This window comes from Manis pentadactyla, chromosome 13 (genome assembly GCF_030020395.1).
Source record: "Manis pentadactyla isolate mManPen7 chromosome 13, mManPen7.hap1, whole genome shotgun sequence".
Classification (NCBI taxonomy): Eukaryota; Metazoa; Chordata; class Mammalia; order Pholidota; family Manidae; genus Manis; species Manis pentadactyla.
Genome location: NC_080031.1, coordinates 54,158,560 through 54,183,990, shown reverse-complemented (window position 1 = coordinate 54,183,990; position 25,431 = coordinate 54,158,560). Strand labels below are relative to the sequence as shown.

Sequence of the window (25,431 nt, the reverse complement as noted above, 5' to 3'; positions counted from 1 at the left end):
TCAAAGAACTGAATGTATGTCATGAAACCATTAAACTCTTAGAAGAAAACAGGCAAAAACCTCTTAGACATAAACATGAGTGACCTCTTTTCGAACATATCTCCCCGCGCAAGGAAAACAACATCAAAAATGAAGAAGTGGGACTATATTAAGCTGAAAAGCTTCTGTACAGCAAAAGACACCATCAATAGAACAAAAAGGAACCCTTCATTATGGGAGAATGTATTTGAAAATGACAGACCGATAAAGGCTTAACGTCCCGAATATATAAAGAGCTCACACGCGTCAACAAACAAAAAACAAGTAACCCAATTAAAAAATGGGCAGAGGAACTGAATAGACAGTTCTCCAAAAAAGAAATACAGATGGCCAACAGACACATGAAAAGATGCTCCACATCGCTAATTATTAGAGAAATGCAAATTAAAAGTACAATGAGGTATCACCTCACACCAGTAAGGATGGCTGCCATTCAAAAGGCAAACAACAAAAATGTTGGCGAGGCTGTGGAGAAAGGGGAACCCTCCTACACTGCTGGTGGGAATGTAAATTAGTTCAACCACTGTGGAAAGCAGTATGGAGGTAATTCAAAATGATCAAAACAGACTTACCATTTAACCCAGGAATTGCCCTTCTAGGAATTTACCCTAAGAATGCAGCAATCAAGTTTGAGAAAGACCAATGCACCCCTATGTTTATCGCAGCACTATTTACAATAGCCAAGAATTGGAAGCAACCTAAATGTCCATCGATAGATGAATTAATAAAGAAGATGTGGTACATATACACAATGGAATACTACTCAGCCATAAGAAAAAGTCAAATCCTACCATTTGCAGCAACATGTATGGAGCTGGAGGGTGTTATGCTCAGTGAAACAACCCAAGCAGAGAAAGAGAAATACCAAATGATTTCACTTATCAGTGGAATATAAGAACAAAGGAAAACCTGAAGGAACAAAACAGCAGCAGAATCACAGAACTCAATAATGGTGTAACAGGTACCAAAGGGAAAGGGACTGGGGAGGATGGGTGGGTAGGGAGGGATAAGGGGCGTGAGAAGTAGGGGGGTATTAAGATTAGCATACATGGGGGGATGGGAGAAGGGGGAGGGCTGTACAACACAGAGAAGGCAAATAGTGATTCTACAACATTTTGCAATGCTGATGGACAGTGACTGTAAAGGGGTTTATAGGGGGAACCTGATATACGGGAGAGCCTAGTAAACATAATATTCATCATGTTAGTGTAGATTAATGATACCAAAAAAAAAAAAGGCAGTTCCTGTGTGGTGACCTCCAATGAGTTCTACACAAGCATATAAAGGGCATATAAAAGTGTAGGCAAAGGGTCTGTTTGTGTTTATACAGAGGATCAAAGCCTAATTTGGCTACCCCGAAAATGAACTAGATACGATATGAAAAAGAACTTCCAACATCAGCACTCTCTGGAAGCTCATGCTAGAAGACGATCATCAAAGAAACCCCAACAAAGATCCACGCACTGCTACAGCTGTAGATGCACTCATCCCACCAGTTCCTGGACTTGCCATGGAAATGAAGAAAGAGATATCTAAGCTGGCCTGTGCATACAGTAAAACAACAAATTTGACTGGATCTATACTGTTGGAACTCAACCAAGAATTTGGAGAAGTGCAAATTTTAGCGCTCCAAAATCTTACAACTACAGACTATTTACTGTTAAAAGAACATATGGAATGTGAACAGTCCCCAGGAATGGATTGTTTTAATTTGTCTGATTTCTCTCAGACTGTTCAAGTTCAGTTGGACAATATCCACCATATCATAGATAAGTTTTCACAAATGCCTAAGGTGCCTAACTGGTTTTCTTAGTGTCACTGGAAATGGCTGGTAATTACAGGTATGCTTTGGTTATGTAACTATACTCCTATTATGTTAATGTGTGTGCACAATTTAATTAGTAGTTTAAAACCTATACATGCTGAAGTTACTCTACAAGAAGATATGTCAAAGAAATAATCAATGTTCCCATGTTTTCTGCTGCCTGCTACTTCTATAGCTTTTCTTCTTCCTTCCTAATTACAACCCTTAAATAAAATTCGTGCCTCATATCAAATTTACCGAGTATCATAATTCTTCCAAGTGGTAAAGACACCTCAAGACAAATGCTGGGCATAGAAGCCACAGGGTATAAATATGCAAAGAAGTAGAAAGCTAACCTTTTCAAACAATAAGGCTTCTCTCTCACTTACCAACTTTACATTTCCCTGTATGGCCCCGGAAGATGACTGGTTAGCCAGAGACAGGTAAGAGTCCTCAAGGGAGGAACAACCTAAGACAGGCACAGTCGCAGGGGGGCCATCAGGTGAGAAATTGGGGATCAACAGAGGTGAGGCTTAGAACCTCACCCCCCCGTTCTGTGAGAAATCTTCTGCATACATGGATGTTTTATTGCCCATGTCTAGCTTGGATTAACACATAGTCCACAGGCACACACCTGATCATCTACATTTGCTCTCTTACAACACTAAACTGTGTTTCCTACCTTTATCTTCTATCTACCTACTACTTCAGCATTTTATTAAAAATAATAATAATTAAGAGAGAAATGTGGTATCCACATATAAATCAAGTATAAAAATCAAATGAGTATTCATATTTGAACAGACTGTTTATAGTTCATAATGCATGAGCAAAACCAAAAGTTTCTGTGATGACTGCCCTTGTACTGTTCACCATGTAACTTATTCACTATGTAAGAATTTGTTCTCCATGTAAGAACTTGTTCGTTATGCTTCAGAAAATTGGAGACTTACGAAAATTAGGCTTGGGGTGGATTAATGAGTGTGCATTGAGCATTGACTCCCCTATACAGAATTTTATTGTTGTTAACAACCATTTGATCAATAAATATGAGAGATGCCCTCACACACACAAAAAAAGTACACACTTCTAATTGTAAAATAAATTAGTAACCGGGATGTAATGTATAGCATAAGGAATATAGTCAAAATATTGTAACAACTTGCTATGGTGATATCTGGTACCTAGAATTATCATGTATATAAATGTTGAATCACTGTGTTGTACACCTGAAACTAATGTAATGTAATACTGTGTGTCAACTACCCTTCAGTAAAAAATAATTATCTACAAAAAAAAAAAAGGTACTCAAATCATATGCAATCAAACAAGATACTCTTTTATAACCAACAGTAGAAAAAATAAAAATTGACTCTGAAATCAGAAAACATCCTGAGATAAGTGGAAATGAAACACAGTAAACCCAAGCTCCTATGATGCAGTAACAGTAGTGTGTAGAAGGAAGGTTACAATTATAAAAGCCTATATCAAAAAAAGAAAGACATCAAATAAACAACCTGTATTTATACCTCATAGAAATAAAAAAATAAGTACAAACCGAACCCAAAGTTAACAGTAGGAAGGAAATAACATTCAGCTGAAGCAAACAACATAGAGAACAAACTCACATATTTCTCAATCCAGGCACTCATCTTACAAGGAGAGCATCATCATCGGCCACAGCAGGCACTGAGGTGCTGCAGAAGTTAACGCATTGAAAGAACTTTGCACAGTTCATGCCACAGTTGGTTACACTTATGCTTTGAATTTGTTGATTATAGTGTGAGGGTTCAGAATATTTAAAGTGATTAGAGTGCTCACAGTGGTCACATGGCTGAGAGGCATTCAGAATATGACATTTCCACTTTTCAGTCAGGGAGACATACACTAACCCTAGGACTTACTTGCATTACTGTTCTCCTTTTGTTGCAAGCTTGGGGAGACAGCCCCTTCACCCACCAACCGCCAACAGTAATTATGGCCATGTGACTTATTCAGCCAATAAAATGTGAGCAGAAATGACTGGTAGAGACAAAATCTCTTAGCATGGCTGAGATCTGACTATGGAATTCTATCTTCTCACACTTCCCAAACTCAAAATGATTTCATGTCATTTTGAAACAGAAAAAAACTCCATCATAACTCTTCTTGTTTTTAGGTGTACATCGAATGAATGCTGTGTCATTTGTATTGTGATCCTTCTTGATGTAAAAATGTATGTTTGAATTTTTTTTCAAATATGTATTTTGTATTTTTACAGTTAACCTCGGATTGCTTTGTAGTATTTTTCTGTTTGTCTGCTTTTGAGTTCAAGAGTCCTTCTCCACTGTGAATGCAAAAATCTTCTGGGAATGTAGGCAGAGGTTACCTTAGATTACATGTATGTTTTTGAAAGATCTCATAAAACTGATATTTTCAGGCCCACAGTCAAGACGTCACTTAGCTTCTGATTGCAGAATGCTCCCACTTTTTCTACTTGCATTTTTCAGTAAAGGCTTATGAATCATATTTCAGTGTGACTCAGCCCTTATTTCCAATCCTCAGTCAAGTGCATCCATCACAGAGAAACCCCTGCTAACCCACATCTGGCAGATATTGTGAGCTAGAAATAAAACTTGGTTGTATTATGCTGCTAAGACTTTGGGGTCACCAGTAATGCAGTAAAGCCTACCAAATGATGGCTGATACTATGACAATGAGAACAAATCTTTCAGATAACATTATCAGAAAGCAAATTAATGGTATTTTTAATCCCCAGTGGCTTTAATGTATGTGAGGAGAAGCACATGATAAGGGAGAAGGTAAAATTTGTACATTCTTGAATAAATGTAGCAAATAATATTTGAAGCATCAGTAAATAAATGTACTCCAAGCCATTTGAACATATTTTTAACAAACATTTGTTCTGATGACATGTATAAAGCATTTGTTCTTTTTTTTTCCATGTGAGAGAAGCTGTGTAAATGTTTCTTATCTTCTCAAAAGGATTCCATACTCCTGCCAAACCTATTTCTCTTTTCATAATATAGAGCACACTTTATTCATATTTTATGGTATTCTAAAGAATATGTTTTTCTTATTTATTTTTAAATGAATAAGTGACTGGATGTTTTTATTTCTTCTTTAGAGTAATATAAAATGTGACCTGTCAAAATTAATTAACATTGTTTTAATTCCAGGTTTGTGAATATTTAAAGATTGTATAAATGTAGAGCAGAAGTTTAACATGAAATATTTCTCAGGAAAACCTTTTAGCTCTTTAAGACTGACATTTTAGGGAGGCCCCTTAGCTCATCAAAGCAGGAGTGGGATCTCTTACTTGTCACACTCAATCTTTACCCAGTGGCATATTCAAATAATCCACAACCATCAAAAAGGAAAGACTTTGATCAATGATATAATTTAAGGATATTTTTTCAATTTACATCAGCTATATCTACATAATCCTAATCAGTTAATTTACCTTAATGCTGAAGACATAAAGTTCTCTTGGTAAATCAGGTTACCCTCAACATTTCCTATATGTTTCCTGAATAAGACATTCTTTTCATGATTTTATTGATGGCACATTTTATTTGTTCATTTCTGAGACTGTAGATAATAAGATAATAGAGTTGAAGAGTGGGGAGATTATGGCATAGAAAACAGAGAAGACTATGTTCTGGATGGTGGCAGAGATGCCAGATGGCCTCAGATACACATAAAAGCCTGAGCTGAGGAAGACAGACACCACGAGGATGTGGGGGACACAGGTGGAGAAGGTCTTTGTTCTGTCTGCTCCATTTGGAAACTTGAGCACAGTGGAAAATATGTGAAAGTAAGACTTGATGATGTAGATGAAGGAGCCACCACTGATCCCCAGACCAGGAGCCACGACCATCATCTCATTTCTTTAGGTGTCAGATCAGGAGAGCCTAAGCAGGGAGGGGATGTCACAGAAGAATTGGTTGACCACATTGGACTAACAGAAGGACAGCTAGAACATGTTACCTGTGTGCACACCTGCATAGGCGAGACCGCTGAGGATGGAGGCCAGGGTCATCTGGACACAGACCTGATGGCTCATGATCACAGGGTAGTGGAGGGGCTGGCAGATGGCCACATAGTGATCATGGGCCATGATGGTGAGGAGCAGAAGCTCCACATACACAAAGAAAACCACCAGGAAGACCTGAGCTACACATCCAGCCTTTGAAATGGTCCTGCTGCCAAGCAAGGCATTGATGCATGAGTTAGGCACTGTTACAGATGTGTAGCATGCATCCAGGATGGACAGATTTCTGAGGAAGAAGTACATGGGTGTGTGAAGGCTCCTGTCAAGGGTGGTGACAGTAACAATGAGAATGTCCCCCATTAACATCACCAAATATATCAGAGAGAAGGAGATGGCGTGAAAAGCCCTCAGTTCCCATACATCAGAAAACCCCATGAGGAGAAATTCCAGCATCGTCATGGAATTTGGTATCAGTGCGTCACACAGCTTGCAACTAGGAAGTAAGGAGAGATGTGCTGAACCCAGGAAGAGTCAAGTCATGGGGCGATGCCCTCAGCTCTTTCAGTCCTGACCTCTATGTATTTCAGTCTATAATGACGTCCCAAGTATGTTTGAAGGAAAACTAAGTGACCCTTCATCAGTCTGGATGACATTCTTATTCTTGCGGGAGTAGTGGAGTGGCAATCAGCCTAATTGCTCAGAAACAACAGACATATAAAAATTCAATATACATCTCTATGTGTTTCCATTGGAGAATTCAATTTTCTCATAGTCAATAGAAATAAATATAGGCATAGATTACATAAACATAGTTACATTTTAAAATAATTTTGGGAGATCATGTTGTTAAATAAAGGATAATTAAAATAGAATATTGTGGTTGTGTTTCAGTCTTACATTTTTATGTGAGGGTTCAGAAAATATGGGGAAAAGTAACCTTTTCTTCTAGAGTGTGCCTTTTATGCATAATGATATCCCCATGACATTAAATATTAATATCATTGGGACTTTACTTTCTTCAAATGGTTCATGTTACCTGATATATTTACCCTCACAAAATCTACTCCTCATTTTTCTGTTAAACTTTTATACATCTCATTGTTTTTCTAGTTGTTCATCTCTCCTTTTGAAGACAGAAGGAGTGAACCAGATATTCTTGTTTCCTTAGAGACTCCTGAAACTCACCTCTAATAGTCCCTCATTATCACCTTCAGTCTTGGTATTTTTCAAAACTTCTTTGATTCTACTGGCTGAAAAACAAAATGAAACAATGAAATAATGGCATAATACCTTTTAATACTAATTTAGCTTTCTCCTTCTAAATTACTAATTTTGCTTTTTGTCACTGAGATCTTCATCTTTTTCAACAAGTTTTCCAAAATATCTGTCTTTGTTTTTGCATACCTTAACAAGTCAAGTTTTGGCTGTTGCCAAAAATTCTTTAGGGCTTGTATCTTCTGTCCTCAGTCTGTTAGGTTTATTCATCAGTGGACATATCAGACGACACCTGTCTGGACGTGGCCACACCACCTGTGTTCTCCTGAATGTCAGCCATCACTCTTCCACAGCTCTTTCTTCTAAGTTCCTCCAAATAACCATGTCCAGAGTTGAATTTATTTTACTCTCACTTTGTGTGAAAGTAAAGGTCTTTTAAGGTCTCTTCAAAAATCTTACAATCCAGACCCATTCACACTGACTCATTCCCTCAGACATCATTTTGCTAATATCACCTATCATGAATTTATAAAACATCTGTCTGTGAAGGTCTTCAGAGACGTGAGCCACAGGCATGACCTCTTTTTTATTCCATTGATTTTATGACGCTTAGAACATTTCAGAGTGGAAATAAATTGAACGGATGCTTTGAGCCACCTGTTCTGTTAATGCTTTTAAGTTCTCCAAGGTTTGAATTTGATGAAAAGTTATGCCCTTCAAATGTCAGGTATTGTATGTAATGTATTTGTATGTATGTATGTAAATGTATTTGATATTAAGTATATATTTTTTAAATGGGGAATAAGCTATCACATTACTGAAGTATTGTTACCACTAATTCTTCATGTACACATGGTTTCCAGGACAGAGGAGAAAATACCCTCATCAACAAGATATTGCCTCTACATGTTTAACAGTTGAACTAAAATATCTATGTTCTGGGTATTTTCAAGGTTCTTTTGATAGAGGGAAAAGTAGTTTGTAGTTATGGTTTTGATTTCCAGCTATCTGGATCAAAATACTCATTTTTATCATGAGTGAAATGGGCGTTTCAAACTGTAGACTCAATCTCTCTTATAACACTGGGAGCAGTGCACTACCTCTCATATAAACTGGTCAAGATCAGATGAGACTACATGTAACACCTTTAGAAAAAGGCCAAGAGTATCATAAATGCTCATTAAATATCCCATTTCCAGAAATACTGCTAATATTTCTGTGTTCCATTATTTTAAAGGCCAATATTACTAGCATGTATGTGTATGTAGTCAGATACTTTCTAAATAAAATTTGTATATCGAGTATAAATCTCTCAAAGGCAGTACTGTAACCCCTTCTCATAGAGAGCAAAATTCCTGCACATTTAACCACTGATATTTCCAAGATGTCTCCCCTGTGGTTCTCATGGACATGCCTCATCCAAGTGGCACTGGGAGTGGGCCGATTCAGTATCTCTATAGTTTTCCAAATAATGTCCTCATACTTTTGTGATGATGAAGTACTTATAATTTCCTGTACAGAAGTTTCATATAATGATTACATCAGGCATTAAAGCATGAATTCAAATAGTTTCCAGCAGCATAAATTCTCCCATGGAAGAGCCACCAAGACCTCGTCTGCACAGCAAGGAGACACAAAATCTAGGAAGTATCACCAGGAAAGCAAGGTAAGAACTGTCCTTCACCCAAGATGTAGTCACTTCACCTGTCAAAACAGGATAACTGCGTGAACTATTATACTCAATTTTAATAATGTATGATCATTCATAGATTTATTCTTTGAGTCATTGGTTCAACAAATATAGGCCTAAGACCAGAAGTTTTGTGAGTAATAAAGGCAACAAAACAAATCCCTAGCCTCACAAAATCTGTATTCTGTTAGAAGAAACTGACAGTGAATAGTTAATATTTGAGGAGAAATCAAATATTTCAGGTAGTTTAATGTATTTTGATGAAAATGCAAAGGAGTGATAGACATGTAAGAAAGACTGTGTGACTAGGGAGGGGAGCTGGGACTGGTCAGGTGAATTAACTTGCCTGGAAACCAGCAAACAGTTATCAAAATAGAGATACATTTTTTACTTTTCCTGACTAAAGTAATGTTTTCCCTTTGTCTTGTGTAAAAGATGCCCTGTATATATCTGTGGAATTGATTTAATAAAATTAACATGATTTTCCAGATTAAATAATGATTTTGCATTTTATCTAACCTGATTCATCTCACATGTTGGTTTGAGTCAGACACTGAATTATGAGTTTAAATTCTAATCGCACAAAAGAATTAAAAGTATTTTTGATGTAATACTGAAAAAGTACTAAGTTTAACAAGATGACTAATTTTAAGTTAGAATTTCAGTAAAAAGTTTTCCCATTGTTAGTTAATTCTGAGTTAGTTTATCTGAAAATATTTGTATATAATTTCTTAGAGAATTACAAAGGATATCCCCTTTGATGTATCAATTAGCACATCTAACAGTGTTGACATTCTCAAAGTGTCTCTGTTTTATCTTGAATATTTTCTAATAAAGCCACAATTCATTTCACTGAAATTCCACAGTCATTTTCATTCTACTGCTAAGTGAACTGCAACACTTGGGGAACTAAACTATCTGTTTCACTGGTTTAGGAGCTGAAAAGTTACTACAGGTATAGATCCCAATGAAAAGACTAGAAGCAAATTGTTTATATATATATACATGTGTGTACATGCAGTTCGTGATTAGTGTATAATGCTATTCATATTTTATTAGCATTATGTTGTAATTTGAAGGTATATAGACCTTGTGTTTCTATTTTAAATAGATTATAATTTCATTCCATATCAATTACTCCTAGATACCTAATTTAATTTAATTTTTTAGATTACATGCATAGTGTGTGTGGGGGCACAGGAAGGGCTGTACAACACAGAGAAGACAAGTAGTGTTTCTATAACATCTTACTATGCTGATGGACAGTGACTGTAATGGGATATGTGGGGGGGACTTGGTGATGGGGGGAATCTAGTAAACGTAATGCTCCTCATGTAATTATTGATTAATGATACCAAAATAAAAACAAATAAATAAATAAGTAAGTAAGTAAATAAGTCGCAGGAGTGAAAGGTAAAGCATGGTTACTTACCAAATATTGAGTAACTGTATGGTGATAGGTAGTAACTACACTTACTATGGTGAGCATTTGGTGATGTATATAAATGTCAAGTCACTGTGCTGTATATTGATGCTATTATAATATTACATCAATACTTCAATAAAAAAAAGAATATATTCCACTAGTCTTAGGTTAAAGATACTGAACTTACCATATTACTCTTTGTGATTATGATATCAACTTCCCTTTTTCTGGTAAAATATTGAATTTAGAGCAAAACATGTGCCTATAATATTCACATATCTCATAAATGGCTGCACATTATGCCCATTTTGTTTCTCTGACAATTTTCCTAGATCTAGAAAAGGGATGAGATTCAGGCCAAAGAAGAAGCTTGGAGCAAGTAGATTAGGTTAGACCCAGTCTCTGTTGTAGGAGAGATAAAAAACTGAAATATCTGCATTGCCCATGTTAATTCACCAACTTAGAAAAGAAATAAGAACTGTGAATTAACAAAAATAATAAATAATGTGTTTATTTTTAGAATGTTCTCACCACATAATTCCAGAAGCAATATGGAAATAATCACATTTGGTTTCAAAATCTTTTTAGTGTTTTAGAAATCTAAACACAAGTTAGGTTATGATTAATATTATTTTACTGAAAATGATTATGTCAACAAATGTTCAGTGATCCATTTTATTTGTAACCTGAAGGATTTAATTTGGATTACTCACTGTGCAATGAGACCTTAGAATCTGTGCAATCAAAACTTAGTAAAACATATGATCTCAGGAATCTATGTCTAAAGCTGCCCAACTGTGTGGGTTTGCATATATATTTCATTCTTCCAGATTTACTTTACAACAGTTCTTGTAGGAATATTCTTATTTTTATAAGTAGAATATCACAAATTCCAGCTCTGTAAGAAAACCAACCCAAGGTTTCAATTGTTCTTGCTTATGCCAATTACTCCAACCCAATTTTTTAAGTGAACTATGCTAAGATCCTGTGTCACAAATTCCATGCCTGCTGACAAATTACCATAAAGTTAGTGCCTTAAGCCAATACCCATTTTTTATGTCAAAGCCATGTAGGTCAGAAGTCCAGGTACACATGATTTGATTCCTTAAGTTCTCACAGGCCAAAGTCAAGTTATCTGCTGGACTGACTTTTATCTGGACTTTGTGGCAGAACCCAATTCCAAGATCATTCAGGTCATTTATAGAATTTTGGCCCTTATGGCTGTAGGACTGCAGTCACTGTTTCTTTACTAGCTATGATGCAGGGCTTTCTCTCCAATCCCAGAACCTGCTGTTTGCACACAGTCCCCTACATTTGCAAGGCCAGCAATTGTATGCCAAATCTCTCTCATCATTAAAATCCATCTTCCTTCCACTCTTATTACCACACAGAGGGATTTTTTTCTCTACAGTGCTCATTGGGTTACATTAGAGAGAAACATATAATATCCCAATATTAAATCAACTGATTTTTTAACCTCAACTATATTTGAAAAATGCTTTTTGGCCATGCAATTTAACAATTCCAGGAGCAACATCCATAATATTCATAGTCCCTGGAATTTGGTTAAGAAATCTTGGCCAATCTAGAATTATGCTACTTACAACCTTTAAAAATGAATTATAATTTATCTGTACTTTCTAATTTCTCTCTTCCTTTATTAAAATTTTCTTGAAATCAGAAATAATACAGTGATAATATTTTACCCTGTTAAAACAGCATATAATGTATTATAAGCTTGCATTCAACAAATATTCATATATATATATCCATGTCAGTAGGGGATTACATGGGGGAGGGAGGGCATATCTGGACTGGAGAGATAGAGTGGGCTCCCTTTTGGCAGCTGGGTCATGAGAGACACGGCCAAGCCGAAGTGGATGACTGCTTGAAGAAATAAAGGGGTGTCTCCCACTTTATTTCTCCCTTTTACTGATTTCAGTTTCAGAGGTATTTTGCTCCAGGCTGGGAAGCTGTATTCCCACCCCCAGGAGTTACAAGGCTGAAATAAAATTCACTTTGCCTTCCTAACTTTGGTTTCATGTCTCACTCTGTTTGACTTCCCTCCATCTCCAAACTGAGTTTCAACCCAACAGAACAGTCTTACAGTGGTTATAGAAATGTAAAATTTTGTAGCCACTGTGAAAAAGAGTTCAGCAGTTCCACAAAAAGTTAGTTCCATATGACTGAGCAATTCTCCTCCTAGTGCCATACCCAAGAGATTACAAAACACACAAAAATGTGTATGTTAATATTTGTAGTAGCATTATTCATAACAGCCAAAAATTAGAAAAACCTCAAATGCTTATCGATTGTTGAGTGGATAAACTAAACATAATATAACTTTGCAATAACATATTGTTTATATATATTCATATAAGCAATGAAATGCTGATGCTTCAACATTAGCCTTTAAAACATTATGCTAAGTGAAAAAAGCCAGTTGTAAAAGAAAACAAATTGTATGATTCTATTTATATGTAGAACTTATTAATATGTAATGTCCTAAATGGGTAAAACCATAGAGGCAAAATACAGTAATTGTAAAAGCTGAGGGACAAAGAAACAGGGAATGACTGATAACGGGTGTGAGTGTTCTCTTGGGTTGATAAAAATGTTGGAATTAGATATGACTGATGTTTTCATAAGTTTGTGACTCTACTAAAAATCACTGAACTGTGCACCTTAAAAATTGAATTTCATTGTGTGTGTATTTCATCTCAGAACAAAAAAGTTTACTAAGAATATTTTATTTCTTCCAAAATATTGCTGTTTTGGTAAAAACGGATGCAACAGATTATAAACTGTGGTGCATGTCATTAAAATATGAAGTTTAGTTTAAGTTTTAAAAATGCATTTCTAAAGTAATATTATATTACACAATGAAAATTGGATTAAAAATAATGTCTAGGTAATCTCCATGAAGCAGGCAAACATTGCTTTCAATTCTCAAGGATATAGATGTTTCAGATATGCAAATGAAATAAATTAACAACAGTTTGTTACAGGAGAGCATGGGTACTCCATGGAACATTAAAGCAGTCATTTTGGACATTTAGAGACTATATATAATCTTAAAGGAAACTTCTTTTTTCAATATTGTAGGATAATTTTCAAGATATTATTTTTTCAGAGACAAATAAGAAAAATCATGATTAGAAAATCTCAGAAATGATAATTTTCTAACATCTTTGAAATGAGTCTAGTTATTAATATAAGGATAAGTGAGGCTCAAAAATCCATCATGATAAAGGTGAAGGTTGTGCAGCCTAATCATAGATATTTTATCTTGTCTCATCAAAATATCCATTCTTAATTTTAAGGTAAAAATATATAGATGTAGGGGTTTCTAAGAGCTGTTTTATATAGACATAAGATTTGATTGAATGAACTGTTGACACTAACTTAATGCTTGGAATTAAGGGAGTTAGAGTCAGGAATAAACAGTCAATAACTTGGTTTACTGAGAGATAAAACTGAAGACAAATACTGACAAGTAACTAATTTTAAACAAACAGGATGCTCACCATTAACTGTCAATAAACCCCATTATTTTTTCTTGGATAAAGCAAACATCATTGGACTTACACCTGAGTTTAAAGGCAGGGATCCTGAAGTCAATTGCTTGTGGCACATAACCAATAATATAAATAAAATTTATGAGTGAAGAAGCCTATGTTAATGTCTAAATACAGTCCACCTTATTTGTGATGTTTATACAATAGTATAATAAAGAAAGCTATTTTAAATTGAAAAATGTGGGAAAAAAGACAAACTGGAGGAAGAGAATGTAAAAGGTAATTCCAGCATCCTTGAAGGAGGGTTAACAACTCTGGTCCCTCAAAGATTTTGCTGAAGCTTTATAATGAAGTTAAACTAACTTTCCTTTCCTCAATAGTTTCTGAAATCCGCTGGATACCTCTTTGTTGTGAAGGCTGTAGATGAGAAGGTTCAGTATGGGGCTGAGGGTGGTGTAAAAGGCTGATACCATTTCGTCCTGGTCTGGTGTATGGAGAGAGGCTGGCCTCATGTACATTAACATGGCTGCCCCGTAGTAGAGTCCGACCACAGACAAGTGGGAGGAGCAGGTGGCGAAGGCTTTGCAGCTACTTTCCACAGAGCCCATGTGGATGACAGCTCGAAGGACTCTGGAATAGGAATCAATGATCACTGAGACTGAGTTGATTAGCATCACCGCACAGCTGATGAAAAGCAGTCTTTCAAATGCAGAGGTGTCTGTGCAAGATAGAGGTAAAAGAGCAGCTACATCACAGAAAAAGTGGTGTATTTCCAGAGAGCTACAGAAGGAGAATTACAGAACATCTGCAAGCACAATGATGCCATCAAGAGCGCCCAGGATCCAGGAAGCAACAGTCATGAGGACAGAGAGTTTCTGATTCATGAGGATGGTGTATCTAAGGGGGTGGCATATAGCCACATAGCGATTGTAGGCCATGACAGCCAACAGGAAACATTTGGCTCCAAGCAGGGACACATAGAAGAATATCTGGGATCCACAGCCAGCCAAAGAGATGGACTTCCTGCCTGACAAGTAGCTGAAGGCCATCTTGGGGACAGTGGTACAGATGAGCATGAGGTCCATGAGGGACAGCTGGCTGAGGAGGAAGTACATGGGGCTGTGGAGTTGTGTGTCCAGGTAGATGAGGAGAATCATGGCAGTGTTTCCAATGAAAGCCACTGAGAAGATACCCAGGACCAGCGAGAAGAGGAATGTGTGGGTGGGAATGTGATTGAAAATTCTAAGCAGAATGAAGTCCAAGTTGAAGGTCTGGTTTCTCCACCCCATCCTAGACAATTTCCCTTATCTGTAATTCCAGAGAATACACAGAGTTTATTTATTAATTTGATTTTCAAATGCATACCATGCCAGTGCCCTCAGGTGGGCACTGTACCCGCTGCATGCAAAAATCCTTCTCACAAAATGTCAATTACCTGCTATTCTATTCACAGTAAGTTTTATGACTTGGTCCAGTGATTTCCAGTCCTCACCCCAACTTCACCAACAAAAATTTCAGTATTTGACTTATTTTATTACAGAAAATAAAGTTTGTATGTATATGAAGTCAGTATATAAGATGTATTCTCACACCTTCAGGTAGAAAGTCAATAGAGAACTAAGGAAAAAATTAATTATAGTTACCTGTTGCCAAATTTTATGACCATCTCTGATCACAGTAAATTTCCCAGTGAATTGATATCCTTTTGTCTAAATGTCTCCAGGTTTTGCTCTCTCCAATATCCATGGAACTCCTGTGTTCTAGAGTCTTCCTATGCTCTGTCCATATGCCTAGTGAAGGGCTGTATGGGATCAGTGTCAGCACCCTCGTAAGGACACTTATACACCTTAACTTAACAGTGTGCATTTTAATTTTCCCGTCTCAGACAAAGCCTTGGAATCTTCTCTTAATTAATCAAAATATCTATTAAAACATTTTCCTAAGGAAGAAAAGGACATTCACTTCTATTTTGAGAATCACTCTGCTTCTCCAGACCTACATGGGAGAGGAAATTTTATTTTCTCCTTCCTTTCTTTCTTTATTTTTTGGAAATTGATTTCATGTTTCTACAATAAAATGTAAGTTGAGTGGCCTCAGATTTAAGGGATAAAACAATCCCTTGTATGCTCTTTAAAAGATTCACTGCGGAAGCCCTGTCTGCGCCAGCTACCCAGCACAAGCCACTAGAGGTCGCTGTTCTCCCAGGAGAGGAGGGCCACAAACCAAAAAGAAGGGAAGTTCTTCCAGCCGTCACTCGTCCCAGCTCTGCAAACTCTTCCTATCACCATGAAAAGACAAAATTATAGGCAAACCAAGAAAACAGAGACTCCAGAGAAGGAGACAGACCTAACCAGTATTCCTGACAAATAATTCAAAATAAAAATCATAAACATGCTGACAGAGATGCAGAGAAATATGTAAGAGATATGGCATCAAGTCCGGAGGGAGATCACAGATGACAGAAAGGAGATTACAGAAATGAAACAAACTCTGGAAGGGTTTATAAGCAGAATGGATAAGATGCAAGAGGCCATTGATGGAATTGAAACCAGAGAACAGGAACTCACAGAAGCTGACATAAAGAGAGATAAAAGGATCTCCAGGAATGAAACAATATTAAAAGAACTGTGTGACAAATCCAAAAGGAACAATATCCGTATTATAGGGGTACCAGAAGAAGAAGAGAGAGGAAAAGGGATGGAAAGTATGTGGGAAGAAATAATTGCTGAAAACTTCCCCAAACTGGGGGAGGAAATAAAAGAACAGACCACAGAAATACATAGAACCCCCAACAGAAAGGACCCAATGAGGACAACACCAAGACACATAATAATTAAAATGGCAAAGATCAAGGACAAGGAAAGAGTTTTAAAGGCAGCTAGAGAGAAAAAGGTCACCTATAAAGGAAAACCCATCAGGCTAACATCAGTCTTCTCGACAGAAACCCTAAACATCAGAAGAGAATGGCATGATATATTTAATGCAATGAAACAGAAGGGCCTTGAACCAAGGATACTGTATCCAGCACGACTTTCATTTAAATATGATGGCGGGATTAAACAATTCCCAGACAAACAAAAGCTGAGGGAATTTGCTTCCCACAAACCACCTACACAGGACATCTTGCAATGACTGCTCTAGATGGGAGCACTCCTAGAAAGAGCACAGAACAAAACACCCAACATATGAAGAATGGAGGAAGAGGAATAAGAAGGGAGAGAAGAAAAGAATCTCCAGACAGTGTATATAACAGCTCAATAAGCGAGCTAAGTTAGGCAGTAAGATACTAAAGAGGCTAACCTTGAACCTTTGGTAACCACGAATTTAAAGCCTGCAATGGCAATAAGTACATATTTTTCAATAGTCACCCTAAATATAAGTGGACTGAAGCACCAATCAATAGACACAGAGTAATAGAATGGATACAAAAGCAATACCCATCTATATGCTGCTTACAAGAAACTCACCTCAAACCCAAAGACATGTACAGACTAAAAGTCAAGGGATGGAAAAACATATTCCAGGCAAACAACAGGGAGAAGAAAGCAGGGGTTGCAGTACTAATATCAGACAAAATAGACTTCAAAACAAAGAAAGTAACAAGAGATAAAGAAGGACACTACATAATGATAACGGGCTCAGTCCAAAAAGAGGATATAACCATTCTAAAAATATATGCACCCAACACAAGAGCACCAGCATATGTGAAACAAATACTAACAGAACTAAAGGGAGAAATAGACTGCAATGCATTCATTCTAGGAGACTTCAACACACCACTCACACCAAAGGATAGATCCACCAGGCAGAAAATAAGTAAGGACACAGAAGCACTGAACAACACAGTAGAGCAGATAGACCTAATAGACATCTATAGAACTCTACATCCAAAAGAAACAGGATATATATTCTTCTCAAGTGAACATGGAACATTCTCCATAATAGACCACATACTAGCCCACAAAAAGAGCCTCAGAAAAATCCAAAATATTGAAATTCTACCAACCAACTTTATAGACCACAAAGGTATAAAACTAGGAATAAATTCTACAAAGAAAAAAAAAGGTTCACAAACACATGGAGGCTTAACAATATGCTCCTAAACAATCAATGGTTCAATGAACAAATTAAAATAGAGTTCAAGGAATATATAGAAGCAAATGACAAAAATAACACAAAGCCCCAACTTCTGCGGGACACAGTGAAAGCAATCTTAAGAGGAAAGTTTATAGAAATCAAGGCATATTTAAAAAAGGAAGAACAATTCCAAATGAATAGTCTAACATTACAATTATTGAAATTGGAAAAAGAAGAACAAATAAGGCCTAAAGTCAGCAGAAGGAAATATATAATAAAGATGAGAGAAGAAATAAACAAAATTGAAAAGAATAAAACAATAGCAAAAATCAGTGAAACCAAGAGCTGGTTGTTCAAGAAAATAAACAAAATAGATAAGCCTCTAGCCAAACTTATTAAGAGAAAAAGAGAATCAACACAAATCAACAGAATCACAAATGATAATGGAAAAATCATGACAGACTCCACAGAAATACAAAGAATTATTAAAGACTACTATGAAAAACTACATGCAACAAGCTGGAAAACCTAGAAGAAATGGACAACTTCCTAAAAAAATACAACCTTCCAAGACTGACCAAGGAAGAAACACAAAAGTTAAACAAACCAATTACGAGCAAAGAAATTGAAACGGTAATCAAAAAACTACCCAAGAACAAAACACCCGGGCCAGACGGATTTACCTCGGAATTTTATCAGACACACAGAGAAGACATAATACCCATTCTCTTTAAAGATTTCCAAAAAATAGAAGAGGAGGGAATACTCCCAAACTCATTCTATGAAGCCAACATCACCCTAATAACAAAACCAGGCAAAGACCCCGCCAAAAAAGAAAATTACAGACCAATGTCCATGATGAATATAGATGCAAAAATACTTAATAAAATACTAGCAAACCGAATACAAAAGCATATCAAAAGGATCATACAACATGACCAAGTGGGAATCATCCCAGGGATGCAAGGATGTTACAACATTCGATAATCCATCAACATCATCCACCACATCAACAAAAAGAAAGACAAAAACCACATGATCATCTCCATAGATGCTGAAAAAGCATTTGACAAAATTCAACATCCATTCATGATAAAAACTCTCAGCAAAATGGAAATAGAGGGCAAGTACCTCAACATAATAAAGGCCATATATCATAAAACCACAGCCAACATTATACTGAACAGCGAGAAGCTGAAAGCTTTTCCTCTGAGATCGGAAACTAGACAGGGATGCCCACTCTCTGCACTGCTATTTAACATAGTACTGGAGGTTCTAGCCACGGCAATCAGACAAAACAAAGAAATACAAGGAATCCAGATTGGTAAAGAAGAAGTTAAACTGTCACTATTTGCAGATGACATGATATTGTACGTAAAAAACGCTAAAGACTCCACCCCAAAAGTAGTAGAACTGATATCGGAATACAGCAAGGTTGCAGGATACAAAATTAACACAGAGAAATCTGTAGCTTTCCTATACACTAACAATGAACCAATAGAAAGAGAAATCAGGAAAACAATTCCATTCACAATCGCATCAAAAAGAATGAAATATCTAGGAATAAATCTAACCAAAGAAGTGAATGACATATACTCTGAAAACTACAAGTCACTCTTAAGAGAAATTAAAGCGGACACTAACAAATGGAAACTCATCCCATGCTCGTGGCTAGGAAGAATCAATATCGTCAAAATGGGCATCTTGCTCAAAGCAATATACAGATTTGATGAAATCCCTATCAAATTACCAGCAATATTCTTCAAGAACTGGAACAAATAATTCAAAAATTCATATGGAAACACCAAAGACCCCGAATAGCCAAGCAATCCTGGGAAAGAAGAATAAAGTAGGGGGGATCCCACTACCCAATTTCAAGCTCTACTATAAAGCCAAAGTAATCAAGACACTTTGGTACTGGCACAAGAACAGAGCCATAGACAAGTGGAACAGACTAGAGACTCCAGACATTAACCCAAACATATATGGTCAATTAATATTTGATAAAGGAGCCATGGACATACAATGGCGAAATGACAGTCTCTTCAACAGCTGGTGCTGGCAAAACTGGACAGCTACATGTAGGAGAATGAAACTGGACCATTGTCTAACCCCAGATACAAAAGTAAATTCAAAATGGATCAAAGAACTGAATGTAAGCCATGAAACCGTTAAACTCGTGGAAAAAAAAAACATAGGCAAAAACCTCCTAGACATAAACATGTGCGACCTCTTCTTGAACATACCTCCCCGGGCAAGGAAAACAACAGCAAAAATGAACAAGTGGGACTATATTAAGCTGAAAAGCTTCTGTACAGCAAAAGACACCATCAATAGAATAAAAAGGAACCCTACAGTATGGGAGAATATATTCATAAATGAGTGATCCAATAAAGGCTTGACGTCCAAAATATATAAAGAGCTCACATGCCTCAACAAAGAAAAATCAAATAATCCTATTAAAAAATGGGCAGAGAAACTGAACAGACAGTTCTCCAAAAAAGAAATTCTGATGGCCAACAGACACATGAAAGATGCTCCACATCACTAATTATCAGAGAAATGCAAATTAAAACTACAATGAGTTATCACCTCACACCAGTAATGATGGCTGTCATCCAAAAGACAAACAACAACAAATGTTGGCGAGGCTGTGAAGAAAGGGGAACACCCCTACACTACTGGTGGGAATGTAAACTAGTTCAACCATTGTGGAAAGCAGTATGGAGGTTCATCAAAATGCTACTTTCATCAAAAAAGACTTACCATTTGACCCAGGAATTCCTCTCCTAGGAATTTACCCTAAGAACCCAGCAATCAAGTTTGAGAAAGACCAATGCCCCCCTATGTTTATCGCAGCACTATTTACAATAGCCAAGAATTGGAAACAACCTAAATGTCCATCGATAGATGAATGGATAAAGAAGATGTGGTACATATACACAATGGAATACTACTCAGCCATAAGAAGAGGGCAAATCCTACCATTTGCAGCAACATGGTTGGAGCTGGAGGGTATTATGCTCAGTGAAATAAGCCAAGCGGAGAAAGAGAAATACCAAATGATTTCACTCATCTGTGGAGTATAAGAGCAAAGGAAAAACTGAAGGAACAAAACAGCAGCGGAATCACAGAACTCAAGAATGGACTAAAAGGTACCAAAGGGAAAGGGACTGGGGAGGATGGGTGGGTAGGGAGGAATAAGGCGGGGAGGAATAAGGGGGGTATTAATATCAGCATGCATGGGGGGGTGGGAGAAAGTGGAGGGCTGTACAACACAGAGAAGACAAGTAGTGATTCTACAACATTTAGCTATGCTGATGGACAGTGACTGTAAAGGGGTTTATAGCGGGGTCCTGGTATAGGGAGAGCCTAGTAAACATAATATTCTTCATGTAAGTATAGATTAAAGATAACAAAAAAAAGAAAGAAAGAAAAAGTGGATTACTCCATAATAGGGTAAAACTAACTGTAAATCAACGATTAATGCATGCTTTAAATAACCTTAACTTTGATCACTTAAAGGGTGTCAGATGTTTGGCTATGGAGGTACACTTTTCTGATAATATTCCTTTCTCTTAAAAAAAAAAAAGCAGTTCCTGTGTGGTGACCTCCAATGAGTTCTACACAATGGTATAAGGGCCGATCAAAATGTGGGCAAAGGGTCTGTTTGTGTTTATACAGAGGATCAAAGCCTAATTAGGCTACCCAGAAAATGAACTAAGATACGATATGACAAACTTCCAACATCAGCACTCTCTGGAAGAGTCATACCAGAAGATGATCATCAAAAATCCTCAACAAAGATACAGGCAATTCTGCAGTTGTAGCTGCATTCATCCCACTGGTTCCTGGACTTGCCATTGGAATGAAGAAGGAGATATCAAAGCTGGTCTGTGCATACAGTAAAACAACAAATTTGACTGGATCTATACTGTTGGATCTCAACCAGGAATTAGGAGAAGTGCAAATTGTAGTGCTCCAAAATCTTACAACTACAGACTATCTACTGTTAAAGGAACATATGGGATGTGAACAGTTCCCAGGAATGGGCTGTTTTAATTTGTCTGATTTCTCTCAGACTGTTCAAGTACAGTTGGACAATATCTATCATATCATAGACAAATTTTCACAAATGCCTAGGGTGCCTAACAGGTTTTCTTGGCCTCACTGGAGATGGCTGGTAATTATAGATCTTCTTTGGTTATGTAACTGCATTCCTATTATGTTAATGTGTGTGTGCAATTTAATTAGTAGTTTAAAACCTATACATGCTAAAATTACTCTACAAGAAGATATGTCAAAGAAATAATCAGTCTTCCCATGTTTTCTTCCATCTGCTACCTCTGTATCTTTTCTTCTTCCTTCCCAATTACAACCCTTAAATAGAATTTGTGCCTCATATCGAATTTACCGAGTATTATAATTCCTCCAAGTGCTAAAGATACCTCAAGACAAATGCTGGGCATAAAAGCCACAAGGCATAAATCTGTAAAGAAGTAAAAAGCTAACCTTTTCAAACAATATTGCTTCTCTCTCACTTACCAACTTTACATTTCCCTGTATGGCCCTAGAAGACGACTGTTTAGCCAGAGATGTTTAAGATTCCTCAAGTGAGGAACAACCTAAACAGGCACAGTCGCAGGCGGGCCATCAGGTGAGAAACTGGGGATCAACAGAGGTGAGGCTTAGAACCTCTCCCCCCTTGTTTTGAGAGAAATCTTCTGCATCCGTGGATGTTTTATTGCCCTTGTCTAGCTTGGATTAACACATATTCTACAGGCACACACCTGATCATCTACATTTGCTTTCTTACAACACTAAACTAAGTTTTCTACCTTTATCTTACATCTACCTACCACTTCAGCATTTTATTTAAAATAATAATAATAATAATAATAATAAAGGGAGAAATGTGGGATCCACATATAAATCAAATATAAAAATCAAACGAATATTCATATTTGACCTGATTGTTTATAGTTCATAATGCGTGATCAAAACTGAAAGTCTCTGTGATGACTGCCTTTGCACTGTTCACCATGTAAGAACTTATTCACTATGTAAGAATTTGTTCACCATGTAAGAAATTGTTCATTATACTTTAGAAGATTGGAGACTGTTGAGAATTAGGCTTGGGGTTGATTAATGATTGTGCATTGAGTCCCCTATACAGAATTTTATTGTTGTTAACAACCATTTGATCAATAAATATAATAGATATGCCCTCTCAAAAAAAAAAAAAAGATTCACTGCAGTCTGCCCCTAGAGGGCGGAGTGGGCGTGCTCCACCCCAGCGAGTGAAGGCTTGCCTGTAAGGAAGACCCAGCCCGCTGCAGGTCAGGATGGGCGGAACTCAGGATGCACGCAAAGGGAGCAAGGGAAGGGTTTGCAAGAGGGAACCTAAGTGTGTTAAGAATCAGATCATCAGAATCCAGTAGACCATACTTCAATTTTGTTTTCGATTAATCAATAATTATAGAAATATTTTCAACTTTAGAGAGAAGATGTAAAGTGATGTGAAATGACTTTGCACTGAATACTTCTCCTGGTTGCTGAGGTGTTATGGTTCGGGTGGGTAGGACTGAGGGCACCGCCACTGCAGGGAGGTGATCGCTGCGCCCATGGGAGCCAAGGTCAGCATGGAAAGAGAAGACTGGCTGGAAACACTGACCATCAGGTCACTGTGAAAGCTTTTCATATGATCAGTGCCCCCTCCCCTTTTAACCTGCCTCTAAAATATCATACCTAGAGTCCCAGGTTAAATAAACACCAAATAAAACTCAGTTCAGAGAAAGATCCAAATTTATGTTCTTGCCTTATGTACATCACTGCCACCAAAATTCTTCTGAACTTCCAGTTCTCTAAATCTTGAAATAATGTAATGTTACATTTTCCCCTTATTTTCTTATGATCTTATTTTTAATTAATTCTTTTAAAAAATCTATGCTTTGGCACATGAGATCATGATTTTTGATATAAATTGTAGTAAGTGATTTCAATAATAACAATTAATAATTTTAAAAAATTATAGTGACTGGATATTACATTCCATACTGAGTATTTATCCTTTGTGACTATCTTTCATTCTATTAAAAAAACTCTAAGCAAGTAATAGTTTTTCAACATGTTCTGAGGAAATTCATTAAATTGTCAAGAAATCCTATTATCTTTTTTTTTGAAACTTCAGTTAGCAATGGAATGAATGGAGATACATCGTTTTTCTATTTAGTATTCACAACATAGATGTGTTATCATGTGCATCAAACCAAAGAAAATATACTTCCAAGGACAGAGCAGATCCGTGAGAACTGTTCTGCTCAATATGCTATTTACGATGGGCAAATCATCTTGGAATCTGTGCTGCTTGATTTTCTCTACGAAATATCCTGGTTATTCTCAAAGAATTTCTGTTAATTATAATTAGTGACAGAATGCTTCTCAAATTTAAACAATAGAAATCTATTTGCTTGTTTTAGTGGCACACAAAAATGGCATAGTTTTATGTATTTTACAGAATATTATGCCACTATCCCAAGAGAAAATTTTCATTCCCAGTTCTAATATTTGGGCACAGAAGAGTTCCCTAAAAATGGCAAATGTCAAATACTGAAACCATTGCATAACTTGCTTAGGTCACTAAGTCATTTATTTGTATGAATATTACATACTAGATACTTTCACCCATCTGAATGAATGTTGCAGAGAACCAATATTTCCTGCAACGAAAATATATCAAAATATTGTTAACTATTTAAATAGATAGCAGATATAGTCCTAATTCCAAGGTTGTCAGCAAAATGGATTACCAGCTTCTTTGTTCTGTTCATTTAAAAATGAGATCAAGCACAATTTCATATGAAATTGGAAAATTCTCAACTCCTAGCTAGAACATGTAGGTGCTTCTTCCTTCGTGCCAGTTGTTAATGGAGCGTGAAGATGATCCAGGGAGTTGAAAAAAGATACTTAAAAGGACAGAAATTAATTAATGAGAGGAAAAACAACTGTGTGGAAGAGATATAGAGGTACGCAAGGTTACTAAGTGATGAAATAGAGCTTAAAATAGAAAGGGAAAGAAAAACTCTTTGAGGATATGAGGCCTACGATGATTAATAAATTGGGAATATTGATGGAAATGGGAGGAGAGGGAACAAAAATCACAGACCTAGTGGAGTGACCTTGGCGAGTACAGACATCTGAGTGGAACCCAGCTACACTGGTTCAGTTTTTAGATCTTGTGATACAGACCAACATGCCTATTTTTGTCTACACATCTCAGCACAATCACTATTTCCTGATTTTAGAATGCAATACTATGCAATTTAAATAAATCAAACTTTATTTTAATTATTTTCTTTACTTTTATTGCACTGATGCTGATAATTATATTAATTGGTCTTTTTCATGAACTACTTGGAACAAATATATTTTTTAACCCAATAAATAAGTATACTGGACTCCATTTTGGATCAAATCACTTCCTGCAATAATTTGTAAACTGAAAATTTTCACTAGGGGGTTTCTAAGGAATCTTTAAAGTCTAAATTTTCATAAGTCTGTTTTAAAGCAATATATCAAAAGCAGAATATTGAAGTCAGCTGTGAAATCATTTTGAGATGTACATCCACCAACCGGAAAATACTTATTTTTATCATAAATGCTACAATA

The 25,431-nt window shown here is 36.5% G+C and overlaps 2 pseudogenes; both read right to left on the bottom strand.

The window, feature by feature from the left end:
• Window positions 1-5,361: 5,361 nt before the first annotated feature.
• Window positions 5,362-7,524, bottom strand: LOC130680201 (olfactory receptor 14C36-like; annotated as a pseudogene).
• Window positions 7,525-14,039: 6,515 nt separating this feature from the next.
• Window positions 14,040-14,981, bottom strand: LOC130680367 (olfactory receptor 2M4-like; annotated as a pseudogene).
• Between the last annotated feature and the right edge of the window lie 10,450 nt (window positions 14,982-25,431).